The sequence below is a fragment of the Pleurodeles waltl genome, chromosome 4_2, assembly GCF_031143425.1.
Source record: "Pleurodeles waltl isolate 20211129_DDA chromosome 4_2, aPleWal1.hap1.20221129, whole genome shotgun sequence".
In the NCBI taxonomy this organism is placed as follows: Eukaryota; Metazoa; Chordata; class Amphibia; order Caudata; family Salamandridae; genus Pleurodeles; species Pleurodeles waltl.
The window spans coordinates 511,044,355-511,065,354 of NC_090443.1; the positions used below are offsets into that span (position 1 = coordinate 511,044,355).

Sequence of the window (21,000 nt, forward strand, 5' to 3'; positions counted from 1 at the left end):
TTCCCAGTTTTCAGTGTAGCCATTATGGTGCTGTGGAGTTTGTGTTGGACAGACTCCCAGACCATATACTCTTATGGCTACCCTGCACTTACAATGTCTAAGGTTTTGCTTAGACACTGTAGGGGCACAGTGCTCATGCACTGGTGCCCTCACCTATGGTATAGTGCACCCTGCCTTAGGGCTGGAAGGCCTGCTAGAGGGGTTTCTTAACCATACTGCGTAGGCAGTGAGAGGCTGGCATGGCACCCTGAGGGGAGTGCCATGTCGACTTACTCCGTTTGTTCTCACTAGCACACACAAGCTGGTAAGCAGTGTGTCTGCTCAGTGAGGGGTCTCTAGGGTGGCATAATACATGCTGCAGCCCTTAGAGACCTTCCCTGGCATCAGGGCCCTTGGTACCAGAGGTACCAGTTACAAGGGACTTATCTGGAGGCCAGGGTGTGTCAATTGTGGAATCAAAAAATACAGGTTAGGGAAAGAACACTGGTGCTGGGCCCTGGTTAGCAGGCCTCAGCACACTTTCAATTCAAAACATAGCATCCGCAAAGGCAAAAAGTCAGGGGGTAACCATGCCAAGGAGGCATTTCCTTACACAATACCCCCCCCCCCCAAACGAAAGAGGATGAGACTAACCTTTCCAAAGATAGTCTTCATTTTCTAAGTGGAAGAACCTGGAAAGGCCATCTGCATTGGCATGGGCAGTCCCAGGTCTGTGTTCCACTATAAAGTCCATTCCCTGTAGGGAGATGGACCACCTCAACAGTTTTGGATTTTCACCTTTCATTTGCATCAGCCATCTGAGAGGTCTGTGGTCAGTCTGAACTAGGAAGTGAGTACCAAAGAGGTATGGTCTCAGCTTCTTCAGGGACCAAACCACAGCAAAGGCCTCCCTCTCAATGGCACTCCAACGCTGCTCCCTGGGGAGTAACCTCCTGCTAATGAAAGCAACAGGCTGGTCAAGGCCATCATCATTTGTTTGGGACAAAACTGCCCCTATCCCATGTTCAGAGGCATCTGTCTGCACAATGAACTGCTTGGAGTAATCTGGAGCTTTTTGAACTGGTGCTGTGCACATAGCTTGTTTCAGGGTGTCAAAGGCCTGTTGGCACTCTACAGTCCAGTTTACTTTCTTGGGCATTTTCTTGGAGGTCAATTCTGTGAGGGCTGTCACTATTGATCCATATCCCTTCACAAACCTCCTATAGTACCCAGTCAAGCCAAGGAATGCCCTGACTTGAGTCTGGGTTTTTGGAGCTACCCAGTCCAGAATAGTCTGGATCTTGGGTTGGAGTGGCTGAACTTGGCCTCCACCTACAAGGTGTCCCAAGTAAACCACAGTTCACTGCCCTATCTGGCATTTGGATGCCTTGATAGAGAGGCCTGCAGATTGCAGAGCCTTCAAAACCTTCTTCAGGTGGACCAGGTGATCCTGCCAGGTGGAGCTGAAGACAGCAATATCATCAAGATAAGCTGCACTAAAGGATTCCAGCCCAGCAAGGACTTGATTCACCAACCTTTGGAAGGTGGCAGGGGCATTCTTTAAACCAAAGGGCATAACAGTGAACTGATAATGCCCATCAGGTGTGGAGAATGCTGTCTTTTCTTTTGCTCCAGGGGCCATTCTGATTTGCCAGTACCCTGCTGTTAAGTCAAAGGTACTTAAGAATTTGGCAGCCCCTAATTTGTCTGAGCTCATCAGCTCTAGGAATGGGATGGGCATCTGTCTTGGTGACAGAGTTGAGACCTCTGTAGTCCACACAAAACCTCATTTCTCTCTTTCCATCTTTGGTGTGAGGTTTGGGGACTAAGACCACTGGGCTAGCCCAGGGGCTGTCAGAGTGCTCTATTACTCCCAATTCCAGCATCTTGTGGACTTCACCTTGATGCTTTCCTTAACTTGATCAGACTGTCTAAATATTTTGTTTTTGACAGGCATGCTGTCTCCTGTGTCCACATCATGGGTACACAGGTGTGTCTGACCAGGGGTTAGGGAAAAGAGTTCAGCAAACTGTTGCAGGACCTTCCTACAGTCAGCTTGCTGTTGGCCAGAGAGGGTGTCTGAGTAGATCACTCCATCCACTGAGCCATCTTTAGGGTCTGATGAGAGGAGATCAGGGAGAGGCTCACTCTCAGCTTCCTGGTCCTCATCTGTTACCATCAACAGATTTACATCAGCCCTGTCATGGAAGAGCTTAAGGCGGTTTACATGGATCACCCTCTTGGGGCTCCTGCTTGTGCCCAGGTCTACCAGGTAGGTGACCTGACTCTTCCTTTCTAGTACTGGGTAAGGGCCACTCCATTTGTCCTGAAGTGCCCTGGGAGCCACAGGTTCTAGAACCCAGACTTTCTGCCCTGGTTGAAATTCAACCAGTGCAGCCTTTTGGTCATACCACAACTTCTGGAGTTGTTGGCTGGCCTCAAGGTTTTTACTTGCCTTTTCCATGTACTCTGCCATTCTTGAGCGAAGGCCAAGTACATAGTCCACTATGTCTTGTTTAGGCTCATGAAGAGATCTCTCCCAGCCTTCTTTAACAAGAGCAAGTGGTCCCCTTACAGGGTGGCCAAACAGAAGTTCAAAGGGTGAGAATCCTACTCCCTTCTGAGGCACCTCTCTGTAAGCGAAAAGCAGACATGGCAGGAGGACATCCCATCTCCTTTTGAGTTTTTCTGGGAGCCCCATGATGATGCCCTTTAATGTCTTGTTGAATCTCTCAACAAGGCCATTAGTTTGTGGATGATATGGTGTAGTGAACTTATAAGTCACTCCACACTCATTCCACATGTGTTTTAGGTATGCTGACATGAAGTTGGTACCTCTGTCAGACACCACCTCCTTAGGGAAGCCCACTCTGGTAAAGATACCAATGAGGGCCTTGGCTACTGCAGGGGCAGTAGTCGACCTAAGGGGAATAGCTTCAGGATACCTAGTAGCATGATCCACTACTACTAGGATATACATATTTCCTGAGGCTGTGGGAGGTTCTAGTGGACCAACTATGTCCACACCCACTCTTTCAAAGGGGACCCCCACCACTGGAAGTGGAATGAGGGGGGCCTTTGGATGCCCACCTGTCTTACCACTGGCTTGACAGGTGGGGCAGGAGAGGCAAAACTCCTTAACCTTCTGGGACATATTGGGCCAGTAGAAGTGGTTGACTAACCTCTCCCACGTCTTGGTTTGTCCCAAATGCCCAGCAAGGGGAATATCATGGGCTAAGGTCAGAATAAACTCTCTGAAACCCTGAGGCACTACCACTCTCCTAGTGGCACCAGGTTTGGGATCTCTTGCCTCAGTGTACAGGAGTCCATCTTCCCAATAGACCCTATGTGTTCCATTTTTCTTGCCTTTGGACTCTTCAGCAGCTTGCTGCCTAAGGCCTTCAAGAGAGGGACAGGTTTCTTGTCCCTTACACAACTCTTCCCTTGAGGGTCCCCCTGGGCCCAAGAGCTCAACCTGATAAGGTTCCAGCTCCATAGGCTCAGTTCCCTCAGAGGGCAGAACTTCTTCCTGAGAAGAGAGGTTCTCTTTTTGGTGTTGTGTTGCAGCTGGTTTCCCAGCTGACTTTCCTTTCCTCTTGGTAGGCTGGGCCATTCTTCCAGACTCCAGCTCTACTTTTTCACCCTGTGCCTTGCACTGTGCCCTAGTCTTGACACGCACCAGTTCAGGGATACCCAGCATGGCTGCATGGGTTTTCAGTTCTACCTCAGCCATGCTGAGGACTCCAGGTCATTTCCAAGCAAACAGTCTACTGGGATATTTGAGGAGACCACAACCTGTTTCAGGCCCTTGACCCCTCCCCACTCTAAAGTTACCATAGCCATGGGATGTACTTTAGTCTGATTGTCAGCGTTGGTGACTGGATAAGTTTGTCCAGCCAGGTATTGGCCAGGGGAAACCAGTTTCTCTGTCACCATGGTGACACTGGCACCTGTATCCCTCAGGCCCTCTACACTTGTCCCATTAATTAAGAGCTGCTGCCTGTATTTTTGCATGTTAGGGGGCCAGGCAGCCAGTGTGGCTAAATCCACCCCACCCTCAGAGACTAATGTAGCTTCAGTGTGACACCTGATTTGCTCTGGGCACACTGTTGATCCCACTTGGAGACTGGCCATTCCAGTTTTAGCTGGATGGGAGTTAGAAGTGGTATCTTTCTTGGGATAGGCCTTGTCTCCAGTTTGGTGTCCAGACTGACTACAGTTACGACACCAGGCCTTTTTGGGATCAAAGTTTTTACCCTTGTACCCAGAATTGTTTTGTGAAGAGGCTCTGGGCCCACCCTCCTGTGCAGGTTTTTGGGGGCCTGTAGAAGACTCTTTACTATCTTTGTTTTTGGCTGTCTCACCACCTTTCCCCTGGGGAGGTTTTGTGACTCCTTTCTTTTGGTCACCCCCTGTGGAAGTTTTGGACACCCTAGTCTTGACCCAATGGTCCGCCTTCTTTCCCAATTCTTGGGGAGAAATTGGTCCTAGGTCCACCAGATGCTGATGCAGTTTATCATTGAAACAATTACTTAATAGGTGTTCTTTCACAAATAAATTGTACAGCCCATCATAATCATTTACACCATTGCCTTGAATCCAACCATCTAGTGTTTTTACTGAGTAGTCTACAAAGTCAACCCAGGTCTGGCTCGAGGATTTTTGAGCCCCCCTGAATCTAATCCTATACTCCTCAGTGGAGAATCCAAAGCCCTCAATCAGGGTACCCTTCATGAGGTCATAAGATTCTGCATCTTTTTTAGAGAGTGTGAGGAGTCTATCCCTACACTTTCCTGTGAACATTCACCAAAGGAGAGCACCCCAGTGAGATTTGTTCACTTTTCTGGTTTCACAAGCCCTCTCAAAAGCTGTGAACCATTTGGTGATGTCATCACCATCTTCATATTTTGTTACAATCCCTTTGGGGATTTTCAACATGTCAGGAGAATCTCTGACCCTATTTATGTTGCTGCCACCATTGATGGGTCCTAGGCCCATCTCTTGTCTTTCCCTTTCTATGGCTAGGATCTGTTTTTCCAAAGCCAATCTTTTGGCCATCCGGGCTAACTGGATGTCCTCTTCACTGGAGTTATCCTCAGTGATTTCAGAGAGGCTGGACCCTCCTGTGAGGGAGCCAGCATCTCTGACTATTATTTTTGGAGTCAGGGCTTGAGAAGCCGTGTTCTCCCTAGATAGGACTGGTGGAGGGGATTCTTCCTCTAGTTCACTATCATCCTCCTCTGTGTTATCCACAGAGGGGTTGGCTCTATCATACTCTGCCAACAGCTCCTGGAGCTGTACTTTGGTAGGTCTGGAGCCCATTGTTATTTTTCTTATGTTACAGAGTGACCTTAGCTCTTTCATCTGGAGATGGAGGTAAGGTGTGGTGTCGAGTTCCACCACATTCATCTCTGTACTAGACCTTATTCTTCTAAAAGTTGGAATGCTTTTAAGAATCTAAAACTAGTTCTAGAATCTAATTCAAACTTTTAAAAACTTTTAAACTCTAAAAGAAATGCTAACAGGGACTAACACAAGGCCCTAGCAGGACTTTAAAGAATTTAGAAAACTTTTCAAATTGCAAAAATCAATTTCTAATGACAATTTTGGAATTTGTCGTGTGATCAGGTATTGGCTGAGTAGTCCAGCAAATGCAAAGTCTTGTACCCCACCGCTGATCCACCAATGTAGGAAGTTGCTTCTGTATGTGCTATTTCAAGGTAAGGAATAGCATGCACAGAGTCCAAGGGTTCCCCTTAGAGGTAAAATAGTGGTAAAAAGAGATAATACTAATGCTCTATTTTTGTGGTAGTGTGGTCGAGCAGTAGGCTTATCAAAGGAGTAGTGTTAAGCATTTGTTGTACATACACATAGACAGTAAATGAGGTACACACTCAGAGACAAATCCAGCCAATAGGTTTTGTTATAGAAAAATATATTTTCTTAGTTTATTTTAAGAACCACAGGTTCAAATTTTACATGTAATATCTTGTTTGAAAGGTATTGCAGGTAAGTACTCTAGGAACTTTGAATCATTACTTTAGCATGTATACTTTTCACATAAAACACAATAAGCTGTTTTAAAAGTGGACACTTAGTGCAATTTTCACAGTTCCTGGGGGAGGTAAGTTATTGTTAGTTTCAACAGGTAAGTAAGGCACTTACAGGTTTCAGTTTTGGTCCAAGGTAGCCCACCGTTGGGGGTTCAGAGCAACCCTAAAGTTATCACACCAACAGCTCAGGGCCGGTCAGGTGCAAAGGTCAAAGAGGTGCCCAAAACACATAGGCTATAATGGAGAGAAGGGGGTGCCCCGGTTCCAGTCTGCCAGCAGGTAAGTACCCGCGTCTTCGGAGGGCAGACCAGGGGGGTTTTGTAGGGCACCGGGGGGGACACAAGATAGCACAGAAAGTACACCCTCAGCAGCGCGGGGGCGGGCCGGGTGCAGTGTGCAAACAAGCGTCGGGTTTCCTTCAGTTTTCAATGGGAGACCAAGGGGTCTCTTCAGCGATGCAGGCAAGGGGGGGGCTCCTCGGCGTAGCCACCACCTGGGCAAGGGAGAGGGCCTCCTGGGGGTCACTCCTGCACAGAAGTTCCGTTTCTTTAGGGGCTGGGGGCTGCGGGTGCAGGGTCTTTTCCAGCCGTCGGGAAATGGAGCTCAGACAGTCGCGGTCAGGGGGAGCCTGGGGATTCCCTCTGCAGGAGTCGCTGTGGGGGCTCAGGGGGGACAACTTTGGTTACTCAGTCGTAGAGTCGCCGGAGGGTCCTCCCTGAGTTGGTTGTTCTCCACCAGTCGAGTCGGGGTCGCCGGGTGCAGTGTTGCAAGTCTCACGCTTCTTGCGGGGAGTTGCAGGGGTCTTTAAATCTGCTCCTTGTAACAAAGTTGCAGTTCTTTTGGAGCAGTGCCGCTGTCCTCGGGAGTTTCTTGTCTTTTTCGAAGCAGGGCAGTCCTCTGAGGATTCAGAGGTCGCTGGTCCTTTGGAAAGCGTCGCTGGAGCAGGGTTCTTTGGAAGGCAGGAGACAGGCCGGTAAGTCTGGGGCCAAAGCAGTTGGTGTCTTCTGTTCTTCCTCTGCAGGGGTTTTTCAGCTCAGCAGTCTTCTTCTTCTTATAGGTTTCAGGAATCTAAATTCTTAGGTTCAGGGGAGCCCTTAAATACTAAATTTAAGGGCGTGTTTAGGTCTGGGGGGTTAGTAGCCAATGGCTACTAGCCCTGAGGGTAGCCCTCTTTGTGCCTCCTCCCAAGGGGAGTGGGTCACATTCCTATCCCTATTGGGGGAATCCTCCTTCTACAAGATGGAGGATTTCTAAAAGCAGGAGTCACCTCAGCTCAGGACACCTTAGGGGCTGTCCTGACTGGCCAGTGACTCCTCCTTGTTTTTCTCATTATCTCTCCTGGACTTGCTGCCAAAAGTGGGGGCTGTGTCCAGGGGCGGGCATCTCCACTAGCTGGAGTGCCCTGGGGCATTGTAACACGAAGCTTGAGCCTTTGAAGCTCACTGCTAGGTGTTACAGTTCCTGCAGGGGGGAGGTGTGAAGCACCTCCACCCAGAGCAGGCTTTGTTTCTGTCCTCAGAGAGCACAAAGGCTCTCACCGCATGAGGTCAGACACTCGTCTCTCAGCAGCAGGCTGGCACAGACCAGTCAGTCCTGCACTGAACAATTGGGTAAAATACAGGGGGGTATCTCTAAGATGCCCTCTGTGTGCATTTTTTAATAAATCCAACACTGGCATCAGTGTGGGTTTAATATTCTGAGAAGTTTGATACTAAACTTCCCAGTATTCAGTGTAGCCATTATGGAGCTGTGGAGTTCGTTTTTGACAGACTCCCAACCCATATACTCTTATGGCTACCCTGCACTTACAATGTCTAAGGTTTTGCTTACACTCTAGGGGCATAGTGCTCATGCACATATGCCCTCACCTGTGGTATAGTGCACCCTGCCTTAGGGCTGTAAGGCCTACTAGAGGGGTGACTTACCTATGCCACAGGCAGTGGGAGGTTGGCATGGCACCCTGAGGGGAGTGCCATGTCGACTTATTCATTTTCTCCCCACCAGCACACACAAGCTGGCAAGCAGTGTGTCTGTGCTGAGTGAGGGGTCCCTAGGGTGGCATAAGACATGCTGCAGCCCTTAGAGACCTTCCCTGGCATCAGGGCCTTTGGTAACAGGGGTACCAGTTACAAGGGACTTACCTAGGTGCCAGGGTTGTGCCAATTGTGGAAACAATGGTACATTTTAGGTGAAAGAACACTGGTGCTGGGGCCTGGTTAGCAGGGTCCCAGCACACTTCTCAGTCAAGTCCGCATCAGTATCAGGCAAAAAAGTTGGTGGTAACTGCAACATGGAGCCATTTCTTTACAGAACACTGTTGCGGTCGCCTGGTTAGCATGGTCCCAGCACACTTCCAGTTTAAAGCTGACATCAACACTAGGCAAAAGGTGGGGGATGACCATGCCAATGGTGGCATTTTCCCACAGTCCACAAAGATTGTCTATGCTGCCTGCACCCCAAACATCAGGTGAAAGACTGCAAAATATGCTGCACCGTCTCTGCTAAACCTCAGACAGAAGACTTTGAATATGGTTTCAGACAAAGTCCTGTATTTCAGGTGAGGAGAGTGACTTGGAGCCAAAGCCTTAAAAAAAAAAAAAAAAAAAAGTCTAGGTGTTCTGACCTGGGGCAGACTGAGGAAGGCAGGAAACACCATAACACACACCATAAAGACCCTTCCAAGACCTTTTTTAGGGTCAGCCTCCTCCCAGCCATCCTCTCCACGTTGCAAGAAGCTCAGTCACCGTTCTCCTTCCTCAGAGCCATAGACATCTATAAAGGTACCACTTAAATGGAAGTTGATGACGGTACTGTCGACGATGGTGATGACGACTACCACAGTCAGCATCGCCACAGTCTTGTTGCCTTTGACAGTGTCCATTGTGAAAGCACTAATCTCAACCATTAATTGATGGAGCCGTCGACAATCTCCAATGACTGAATTGTCGACGAGGACAACCTCTGAAAAGCCTTCGTCTGATAGGGCCTCATCGACAAGAGCATAGTCCACGGAAACAGTTGAGTCGACGACATCACCTCGGCTACACTATCGCTGAGAGTTGATGACAGCCCCATCAAGGAGACCGTTGACATCGCCATCAACAACCCCACCGTCGTCAATACCATCCTCGACGACTGCACTAGTTCCTACCATTCAAGACTATGTGGTCCCCATTTCTGCTGGATCTCCTGACCTTCAAGCAAGATCATGACACTTTTTCAGATCTGCCTTACATCTCGCAGATACATCCCCTAGTAAAGTAACCTAATTACTGCCTAGCCATTTGCTGGACTGGTAGGAGTCGGAGAAGGAAGTGCCTTTTGGGGACGCAGACAGTCCATCAATGGGGAGGGAGGGAAGGAGGGGGAACAGGAGGAGGAGGAGGAGGAACAGGAGGAGGAGGAGGAGGAGGAGGGGGAACAGGAGGAGGAGGAGGGGGGGGGGAACAGGAGGAGGAGGAGGAGGGGGGGGGGAACAGGAGGAGGAGGAGGAGGGGGGGGGAACAGGAGGAGGAGGAGGGGGGGGGGAACAGGAGGAGGAGGAGGGGGGGGGGGGACAGGAGGAGGAGGAGGGGGGGGGGGAACAGGAGGAGGAGGAGGGGGGGGGGGACAGGAGGAGGAGGGGGGGGGGAACAGGAGGAGGAGGAGGGGGGGGAACAGGAGGAGGAGGAGGGGGGGGAACAGGAGGAGGAGGAGGGGGGGGGGGACAGGAGGAGGAGGAGGGGGGGACAGGAGGAGGAGGAGGGGGGGGACAGGAGGAGGAGGGGGGGGGGAACAGGAGGAGGAGGATGAGGGGAACAGGAGGAGGAGGAGGAGGAGGAGGGGGGGGAACAGGAGGAGGGGGGGGAACAGGAGGAGGAGGGGGAACAGGAGGAGGAGGAGGGGGAACAGGAGGAGGAGGAGGGGGAACAGGAGGAGGAGGGGGGGGAAGAGGAGGAGGAGGGGGGGGAAGAGGAGGAGGAGGGGGGGGGAAGAGGAGGAGGAGGGGGGGGAAGAGGAGGAGGAGGGGGGGAAGAGGAGGAGGAGGGGGGGAACAGGAGGAGGAGGAGGAGGGGGGGAACAGGAGGAGGAGGAGGAGGGGGGGAACAGGAGGAGGAGGAGGAGGGGGGGAACAGGAGGAGGAGGAGGAGGGGGGGAACAGGAGGAGGAGGAGGAGGGGGGGAACAGGAGGAGGAGGAGGAGGGGGGGAACAGGAGGAGGAGGAGGAGGGGGGGAACAGGAGGAGGAGGAGGGGGGGGAACAGGAGGAGGAGGAGGGGGGGGAACAGGAGGAGGAGGAGGGGGGGGGAACAGGAGGAGGGGGGGGGGAACAGGAGGAGGAGGAGGGGGAGGGAACAGGAGGAGGAGGAGGGGGAGGGAACAGGAGGAGGAGGAGGGGGGGGAACAGGAGGAGGAGGAGGGGGGGGAACAGGAGGAGGAGGAGGAGGGGGGGGGAACAGGAGGAGGAGGAGGAGGAGGGGGGGGGAACAGGAGGAGGAGGAGGAGGAGGGGGGGGGAACAGGAGGAGGAGGAGGGGGGAACAGGAGGAGGAGAGGGGGAACAGGAGGAGGGGGAGGAGGAACAGGAACAGGGGGAGGAGGAACAGGAACAGGGGGAGGAGGAACAGGAACAGGGGGAGGAGGAACAGGAACAGGGGGAGGAGGAACAGGAACAGGGGGAGGAGGAACAGGAACAGGAGGAACAGGAGGGGGAGGAACAGGAACAGGAGGAGGAGGAGCTTATTATCCGCTTCAAGACGTTACTATGAAATGCCTGCTTCCTTAATTCAGGACTTACAGTCCATACTCCAAGACTATAAAAGGAGATTTCCAACTCCAGCTGAGGAGCAGTTACTACAAGCTTTCTCCCTGGCTTCACCGAGGAATATGCCTCCGTCAATGCCCAGGTTCACACCTGAGTCAAAAGTAGGTGCTCCCTCCAGAGAGGATATCTCCTCTTCGGAAGATAAAAGGGAAGGAGGAGAAATTCTTACTCCTCAACATCCTAATGATGAATGGGATGACTATGTAGCCCCTACACCATCACTGCCTCATCCATCAGATTCTCCTCCAGAGGATATAGGGGGTTTCCATAGTCTAATGGCTAGAGCTGCTACGCCTTTCCATGTACGAACATCTGTCTCTCATTCAGAATGCTTCCTCCAAGATTTTAAAGAACAGGCAAGAAAATCGGTGAGGGCAATCCCCATCATAGACTTTATCTGGAAAATCAAGCCACAGTCCTGCCAGTGGCAACTAAACTGGATAAAAAAATATAAAGCTACAGACGACTCTTCAGCCTGTTTTAACAGGGCACCCCGCCCAAAGACTCTAAATCCATCTACGCCCATTTCTCCCCCACCAGACAAAGACAGACGTCTGGACAACGTGGGCAAGAAGTTTTCATCCATGTCAGCCATTACTGTATGTGCTGCCAACACCCTGGCCATCTTCGGTTGCTATGACCGTCAAATGTGATCTCATCCCAGAAGACAACCTGAGGCCCTCAAAGATACTACAGGAAGGAGAGCGTACTTCGGCAGAAATAATCAACTGGCCCTGGACATAGCCTCCACAGGTTTCTGACAGTTAGCGGGAGCAGTGGTTTTGCAACCTTTTGCAAGGATGGTTAAAGGTGACCTCTTTAAGGCCCGAAATCCAATCCAGAATGTTAGACATGGCCTATGATGGCGAAACCCTTTCTGGGAAACATAGATGACGCCCTACAAGCCTGATACAGACTGCTCATTCTCTGGGTACTCTACAGTACAAGAAGCAGCCCTTTCGGGGAGTCAGAGGTAGAGGTTTCTTGTTTCGGGGTACCTACCATAGACAATGCCTATAGTCACAGTACAGACCAGCTTATCAACAGTCATATCGACAGCCATCTACAGCAGCCTACATCAGACAAGATGGAAGATGAAAACAGACCCCACAAGCCCGGGATCGGATCCTTTAAACAACGATCCTCATCAGGTGCCCGCTGCAGTTCAATGCTTTCAACAGATCAATCCAGTGGGGGCAAACCTCTCAAACTAACAGAATTGGGAAAGGTTAACTACCCAAATGGGTGCTGGAAATAGTGGCTCACAGTCAGATGCTAGAATTTGTGCAAAACCACGAAACCGCCCTCCTGGGAAATCGCATTCAAGTCACCTTAACTTGCTAAAGCTAGAAGTATTCCAAATGCTATCTAACGGTGCGATAGATGACCACCAGAGAGGCCTAGGATTTTATTCTAGTTTTTTTACTCATAAGAAAAGTCAGGAGAATGGAGGCCGATCCTAAACCTCAGACAACTAAACAAATTTCTGAGGAAACAAATCCTTCCGTATGATCACGCTGTTGGATATCCTTCACCTTCTCAACAGCGAAGATTACATGACATCGTTGGATCCCCAAGATGCCTATTTCCACATCCCCATACACTCCAGGCATTAATACCTTCACTTACCGTAGCCGGTGCCAATTAGCAATTCAAGGTTCACCTGTTAGATTAAAGTCTGCTCCAAGATTTTTCAGTCTAGCACCTGTGGCAGCTACTCTCTGCAACGAAGGGTTTCAAATTTTCCTGTATTTGAACAATTGGCTGATAAAGGCACCAACTCTGCAGTAGGCCTCCAAGTCCACCAATGCCTACCTAGTCTTATTTAATAATTTAGGTATGATGGTGTTGGACTTTTGCTTATGCAGGGTCATCCCCAGTCTTTTTGCCTCCTGCCTCCTATTTGTTTCTGACCTGTTGCTGTTGGCTTTTCAACTCTGAGCACTTTACCACTGCTAACCAGTGCTAAAGTGCATATGCTCTCCGTGTAAATTGTATGTAATTGGTTTATCCATGATTGGCATATTTGATTTACTAGTAAGTCCCTAGTTAGGTGCACTAGAGGTGCCAGGGCCTGTAAATCAAATGCTACTAGTGGGCCTGCAGCACTGGTTGTGCCACCCACATACGTAGCTCCGGAATCATATCCCAGACCTGCCACTGCAGTGTCTGTGTGTGTATTTTTACACTGTAAATTCGACTTGGCAAGTGTAGCCACTTTCCAGGCCTAAACCTTCCCTTTTCTTACATGTAAGGCACCCCTAAGGTAGGCCCTAGGTAGCCCCAAGGGCAGGGTGCAGTGTATGGATAAGGTAGGACATATAGTAATGTGGTTTATATGTCCTGACAGTGAAATACTGCCAACTTCGTTTTTCACTGTTGCAAGGCCTGTCTCTCTCATAGGATAATATGGGGGCTACCTTTAAATATGATTAAAATGTAGATTCCCCTAGAGTAGATGGACATGTGGAGTTTGGGGTCCCTGAACTCACAATTTAAAAATACATCTTTTAGTAAAGTTGATTTTGAGATTGTGCGTTTGAAAATGCCACTTTTAGAAAGTGAGCATTTTCTTGCTTAAACCATTCTGTGACTCTGCCTTGTTTGTGGATTCCCTGTCTGGGTCAGTTTGACAGTTGGGTTGTTTTTCACCTCGCACTAGACAGTGACACAAAGGGGGCTGGGGTGTAACCTGCATTTCCTGATTAGCCATCTCTGCTAGGAGGGAGGGGTGGAGTGGTCACTCATCTGAAAGGACTGTGCCTGCCTCTGACAATGCCAGCTCCAACCCCCTGCTGTGTGTCTGAGGCCTGGGCAAGGCAGGATTTCACAAGTAGGTGTGAGTCCCCTTTGAAGAAAGGTGACTTCAAAGACTAAAATGGGTATAAGAAGGGCACCCAAATCTACAGACTTTAGAAACACTTCTGGAACCAAGAGGAACCTCTGCCTGGAGAAGAGCTGATAGCTGAGGAAGAAGTGCTGCCCTGCCTGTGCTTTGTGGAGCTTTCCTGCAGTGCTGCTTCTGCCAGAGTAAGAGGGCAAAGACTGGACTTTGTGTGCCTTCCATCTTATGAAGAAACCTCCAAAGGCTTGAGTTAGAGCTTGCCTCCTGTTGCTTGAAGTCTCAGGGACAGCCAAGACTTCTCTCTGCCAGCACCTGGAGTCTCTGGAGAGACTCCTGCCCCGACCAGTGGTGCCCTATCCAGTCCCTGTGCCCTTGAAAGGAAAGCTGGTGGAATCCAAGGAAATCAACTTCGGACGACTTCGGACTGACGCCGCTGCTGAATCCGGTAACGCCGCCTGCACCTGACGCCGTGACCTTCTCTGGAACGCGACGCTCTTCGCAGGCCCGACGCCGCAGCAGCCCCGCTGAAGTCCGCGACTCCGTGGAAGTCGCCGCACCACGTCGTGACTGATGCCACTTGAATTGCACTGATTCAACGTTTCGCACAGACGCCGCAATTCCCGACTTCGCGCATCGGCTTGTTTTCACTCTTCACCAAAGGTACTGTACTTGGGGGTCTACACGACTCCGTGTCCGGCGCCGCTGGTGTCGGCTTGTTGGGAACGACTCCGTCACAACGCCGTGTTAACATCTCGTCGAAACATTGTTTGTTTTTGTTTTTTTAGTTTAATCTTTAAAAATTCATAACTTGACTTGTGTATGTCAGATTTTTGTCGTTTTGGTCTTGATATTTCCTATTTTTCTAAACCGGTGTTGTCATTTTGTAGTGTTTTCATTGAGTTAATGTGTGTGTTGGTACAAATACTTTACACCTATTGCTCTGAAGTTAAGCCTACTGCTCTGCCAAGCTACCAAGGGGTTAGCTGAGGGTGATTCTCTTTTACCCTGACTAGAGTGAGGGTCCTTGCTTGAACAGGGGGTAACCTGACTGTCAACCAAAGAGCCCATTTCTAACAGATGGTAAACCACCAAAAATAATCTACTCTTCCAACACAAAAGATGGTCTTTTTCGGTGCAAAACTCGACGAAAACAAGGCTTATCTTTCAATAGGAAGACAGCAAACTGTCCAATATGGCTTCCACGATCTCAGTCTGTTTCAGTGAGAACATTCAAGTTGCTTCAAGGAATGATTTCCTCATTAATCAACTTGGTCCATCTGATGAGACTAAAAATGAGGACATTACATGAGAAATAGCAACTGCAATGGATCCAGTCTCAAGAATCCTTCAAAGACTTAATCAGTATCACACCCAGGATGGTGGAGATCCGGTGGTGGTGGTCGTCCCAAACCAGTCCTATATCTCAAGGGTTGAGCTTTTGAACTCCAATGCCAGATTTCATAACAACGGACGCTTCTCTGGAAGGCTGAGGAGGTCCTTTGCAAGACATGCATTCAGGGGAAATGGTCTGACTTTCAGAAGAAAATGCACATAAATCTGTTTGTATTAAAAATGATATCTCTTACTCTGAAAGTGTTCCTCCCTCGGATTTCAGGATCCTCAGTGTTGATCCGTACAGACAACACAACAAGCATATACTACGTAAACAAGCGGGGAAGAACACGATCCCTGTCCCCCTCAAGAGAAGCACAAGCTCTCTGGGAATGGCTCACTCTCCACAAATTTCTTTGAGAGCGGAACGCATTCTGGGTACCAACAATACCCTGGCGGACTCTCTCACCAGGACAGATGACAGTTGCCACAAATGGGAGCTCAATCAGAAGCAAGTAGACAAGATCACTCAATGCTGGGGATGGCCAACCTTAGATCTCTTTGCCACCAGCGAGAACACCAAATGAAAATTTCTATGCCAGTCGATACCACTCCTGGGGTCGTGGGGGAATGCTCTTTTGAGGCGATATGGGATCTTTGCATACCCTTACCCCAAAGAAACCCTGCCTCACTTTCTCAGACAACTTTGTGCTTCACAGGACAAACCCAAGATAAATTTGTAAAGTGCCTCCGTCTTTTCACCTAAACGAGCCAGTGATATTGAGATCTTTCTTCCTGAATCCATCACCTGTGGCTGAAAGAGTTCTCCACACGCTGGATGTCAAACGATGTTTGTATTTCTACCTTCAGAGTACTAAACAGTTCCGTAAAACAGACCAACTACTAGTCTCTTACGGCCAAGGTCATCTGGGTACAGGAGTTACTAAAGCAACGATAGCCGGATGGATTGCATCCACCATTCAGTTTTTTCATACAAAGGCTGGGACACCACTAACCAGCTGACCTAAAGCACACTAAAGAGCAATCTCAGCATCACTTGCTCGGTTTCAAGGCGTCACCTTAGACAAAGATATGTCTAGCTGCAATGTAGAAGACTACACATTCTTTTGTGCAGCATCACTGTTTGGAATCGACACAACAAACTGTTTGTCGTAGGACAGGCGGTCCTACATCTATTTCATGAAAGTGAGCCTCTTTTGAATGTATGTTTAATTTGATGTACAATTGCTTCTAACACCTGCGCAGTTATGGTCTGTTTTTATAAGTGTGTGTGTATAAATATTGATATGCTCGCACCCACCATCCACTATAGTTATTGTGAGTACTGCTGGCTATTCAGATTCAAGCATGTGAATTTATGAAGGATCCAATACTGGATAAGAAAACAAGTTACCTACCTGTAACTATAGTTATCCAGTATTGGTATATTTCATAAATTCACATGCAACCCACCCTCCTCCCGTTTGAGGCTCACGTTCCTTTTTTCAGTATATACTTGTAAGGAAATGCCTCCTTGGCATGGTTACCCCCTGACTTTTTGCCTTTGCTGATGCTATGTTTTGAATTGAAAGTGTGCTGAGGCCTGCTAACCAGGCCCCAGCACCAGTGTTCTTTCCCTAACCTGTACTTTTGATTCCACAATTGGCACACCCTGGCATCCAGGTAAGTCCCTTGTAACTGGTACCCCTGGTACCAAGGGCCCTGATGCCAGGGAAGGTCTCTAAGGGCTGCAGCATATCTTATGCCACCCTGGGGACCCCTCACTCAGCACACACACTGCTTACCAGCTTGTGTGTGCTGGTGAGAACAAAACGAGTAAGTCGACATGGCACTCCCCTCAGGGTGCCATGCCAACCTCACACTGCCTATGCAGTATAGATAAGTCACCCCTCTAGTAGGCCTTACAGCCCTAAGGCAGAGTGCACGATACCATAGGTGAGGGCACCAGTACATGAGCACTGTGCCCCTACAGTGTCTAAGCCAAACCTTAGACATTGTAAGTGCAGGGTAGCCATAAGAGTATATGGTCTGGGAGTCTGTCAAACACGGACTCCACAGCACCATAATGGCTACACTGAAAACTGGGAAGTTTGGTATCAAACTTCTCAGCACAATAAATGCACACTGATGCCAGTGTACATTTTATTGTGAAATACACCCCAGAGGGCACCTTAGAGGTGCTCCCTGAAACCTTAACCAACTATCTGTGTAGGCTGACTGGTTCCAGCAGCCTGCCACAACCGAGACATGTTGCTGGCCCCATGGGGAGAGTGCCTTTGTCACTCTGAGGCCAGTAACAAAGCCTGCACTGGGTGGAGATGCTAACACCTCCCCCTGGCAGGAGCTGTAACACCTGGCGGTGAGCCTCAAAGGCTTACCCCCTTTGTTCCAGCACCACAGGGCACTCCAGCTAGTGGAGTTGCCCGCCCCCTCCGGTCACAGCCCCCCTTTTGGCGGCAAGGCCGGACGAGATAATGGGAATAACAAGGAGGAGTCACTGGCCAGTCAGGACAGCCCCTAAGGTGTCCTGAGCTGAAGTGACTCTAACTTTTCGAAATCCTCCATCTTGCAGATGGAGGATTCCCCCAATAGGGATAGGAATGTGACCCCCTCCCCTCGGGAGGAGGCACAAAGAGGGTGTACCCACCCTCAGGTCTAGTAGCCATTGGCTACTAACCCCCCCCAGACCTAAACACGCCCTTAAATTTAGTATTTAAGGGCTTCCCTGAACCTAAGAATTTAGATTCCTGAAACTACAAGAAGAGGACTGCTGAGCTGAAAAACCCCTGCAGAGGAAGAACAGAAGACACCAACTGCTTTGGCCCCAGTCCTACCGGCCTGTCTCCTGCCTTCCAAAGAAACCTGCTCCAGCGACGCTTTCCAAAGGACCAGCGACCTCTGAATCCTCAGAGGACTGCCCTGCTTCAAGAAAGACAAGAAACTCCCGAGGACAGCGGCCCTGCTCCAAAAAGACTGCAACTTTGTTTCAAAGGAGCAGATTTAAAGACCCCTGCAACTCCCCGCAAGAAGCGTGAGATTTGCAACACTGCACCCGGTGACCCCGACTCGACTGGTGGAGAACCAACACCTCAGGGAGGACCCTCCGGCGACTCCGAGACCGTGAGTAACCAAAATTATCCCCCCCTGAGCCCCCACAGCGACGCCTGCAGAGGGAATCCCCAGGCTCCCCCTGACTGCGACTGCCTTACTCTGAAATCCCGACGGCTGGAAAAGACCCTGCACCCGCAGCCCCCAGCACCTGAAGGAACGGAACTTCAGTGCAGGAGTGACCCCCAGGAGGCCCTCTCCCGTGCCCAGGTGGTGGCTACCCCGAGGAGCCCCCCCCCTTGCCTGCCTGCACCGCTGAAGAGACCCCTTGGTCTCTCATTGAAAACCATTGAAAACCCGACGCCTGTTTGCACCCGGCCGCCCCCGCGCTGCTGAGGGTGTACTTTTTGTGCTGACTTGTGTCCCCCCCCGGTGCCCTACAAAACCCCCCTGGTCTGCCCTCCGAAGACGCGGGTACTTACCTGCTGGCAGACTGGAACCGGGGCACCCCCTTCTCCATTGAAGCCTATGTGTTTTGGGCATCTCTTTGACCTCTGCACCTGACCGGCCCTGAGCTGCTGGTGTGGTAACTTTGGGGTTGCTCAGAACCCCCAACGGTGGGCTACCTTGGACCCAAACCTGAGACTTGTAAGTGATTTACTTACCTGCTAAAACTAACAATAACTTACCTCCCCCAGGAACTGTGAAAATTGCACTAAGTGTCCACTTTTAAAACAGCTATTTGTGTTTTATGTGAAAAGTATATATGCTACTGTAATTATTCAAAGTTCCTAAAGTACTTACCTGCAATACCTTTCAAATGAGATTACATGTAGAATTTGAACCTGTGGTTCTTAAAATAAACTAAGAAAATATATTTTTCTATAACAAAACCTATTGGCCTGGATTTGTCTCTGAGTGTGTGCCTCATTTATTGCCTGTGTGTATGTACAACAAATGCTTAACACTACTCCTTTGATCAGCCTACTGCTCGACCACACTACCACAAAATAGAGCATTAGTATTATCTCTTTTTGCCACTAGGGGGTGCCCTGGTTCTAGTCTGCCAGCAGGTAAGTACCTGCGTCTTCGGAGGGCAGACCAGGGGGGTTTTGTAGGGCACCGAGGGGGGGGGGGGGGGGGCGGCAACACAAGTCAGCACAAAAGTACACCCTCAGCGGCACGGGGCGGCTGGGTGCAGTGTGCAAACAGGCGTCGGGTTTGCAATGTAGTCCAATGGGAGACCTAGGGGTCTCTTCAGCGATGCAGACAGGCAAGTGGGGGGGGGGGGTGGGCTCCTCGGGGTAGCCACCACCTCGGCAAGGGAGAGGGCCACCTGGGGGTCGCTCCTGCACTGGAGGTAGGATCCTTCAGGTCCTGGGAGCTGCGGGTGCAGTGTTCTTACCAGGCATCGGGTTCTTGGAAGCTGGGGGTGCTCCCGTGTCACACTTCCAGACTGGGAGCTCCCTTTGGCTACTACCCTTCACGCCCCTTAACGTTCCCTAAATTAAGTATTTAGGGAACCAGATCCTCAAATCTTCGCTGGACACTCAAGGAGTGGACAAGAAGCCTGCAGATCCCGAGGAGCATGACTGACTTAGTGCCAAGCCTGCCTGCTGCACCCTACCCTCGAGGAGCAACTGACCTGTTCTGTGGCTGCAGCCTCCAAGAAACTGGCAAAGCTGCCAGTGCTTTGCCAATCGCCAGGAGGAACTCCCTTGGAGTAGAGGAGCTCCTCCCCTGCATCGGAAGGCATCCTAGAAAGACCTGAGAGGACAGGGATCACCAGAAACCCGATGTCTGACATCGCCACTGCACCTGAGCTGCCCAGCCCATGTTGAAGTGGGCCAATGGTATCAGCGTGGACCCCAGGCCCTCCTGGAAAGAAGCCCACCTGTGCTCGGCTACTGTGGACTTCATGACTGAGTCTGCAGACTGCCTCCTGGTCACTCAACTTCAGGGAGGTCTGCAAAAACAAAGATCAGATGCCTAGGACACCTCTACACCAGTCCGCCCAGGAGAAGAAAACCAAGGTTGTCCCCATGTCCTCCCCACCTCATGAGACCTGAACCCACTTGTTGGCTTGGTCAGACTGGATTCCCAGTCCACGCCTGCAGTGTTTCTGCACACCCCCCTGCAACCACGAGGAACTCCAGTACTGGACACGATGCCTGAAGACACCCCTGCACCCGCGCTCTAAGGTGCCCTCTAAATGCATGTATCAATAAATCCATCACTGGAATCAGTGAGGGTTTATTCATACGAGATGTTTGATAACATTTCTAATTTCAATGAGGCTATCATTTAGTGGGTGAACCAGTGCATAGTACATGTGCTTGAAATGGCTTCCCTGATCACCTACTATGTCAATGAATTAACAGACATAGCAGGGGCATATCTGCACTTGCAGATATGTCCACACATGTAATATAATGCACCTTGCCTTACAGTAGGAATGCCTGCTGTAATGGTGACTTACATATATTGTGTGCAGTGTTAGCATAGCCAGTTAGCCATGCCCACTATGTTGTGTTTTCACTTTTAGCTGCAGTAAGACACAAAGCCTGCTATGACAGTCTGCGTTTGCTAGGTGAGTGGTCCTGGAGGGTGGCACAATACATGCTGCAGCCCTTGGGAACCCACTTTAAGACTCATGCCCTAGGTACCTGGGGGTACCATTTTACAAGGGACTGACGGGTGGGGGATACCAAAGATATTTCCAATTGTTAAACATTGTTCAGTTTAGGGAAAGATTTGGCACTGGGAACCTAGTTAGCAGGAACCTAGTACACATTCAGTCAACATTGCATCAGTTACCAGGCAAAAAGGTAGGGCTAACCATGCCACAAAGGGACACTTTCCTGCAAGGCTGGCTACAAGTGAAAAGCCTGCAATCATCTGCCACCAAACACCACTTGAA

General features: G+C 50.1%; 1 protein-coding gene across 3 annotated transcripts in view; it reads left to right on the forward strand.

The window, feature by feature from the left end:
• TPR (translocated promoter region, nuclear basket protein) overlaps positions 1-21,000 on the forward strand; it is a 920,136-nt gene that overhangs the window by 245,304 nt on the left and 653,832 nt on the right. The gene's annotated exons all lie outside the window — the stretch shown is intronic.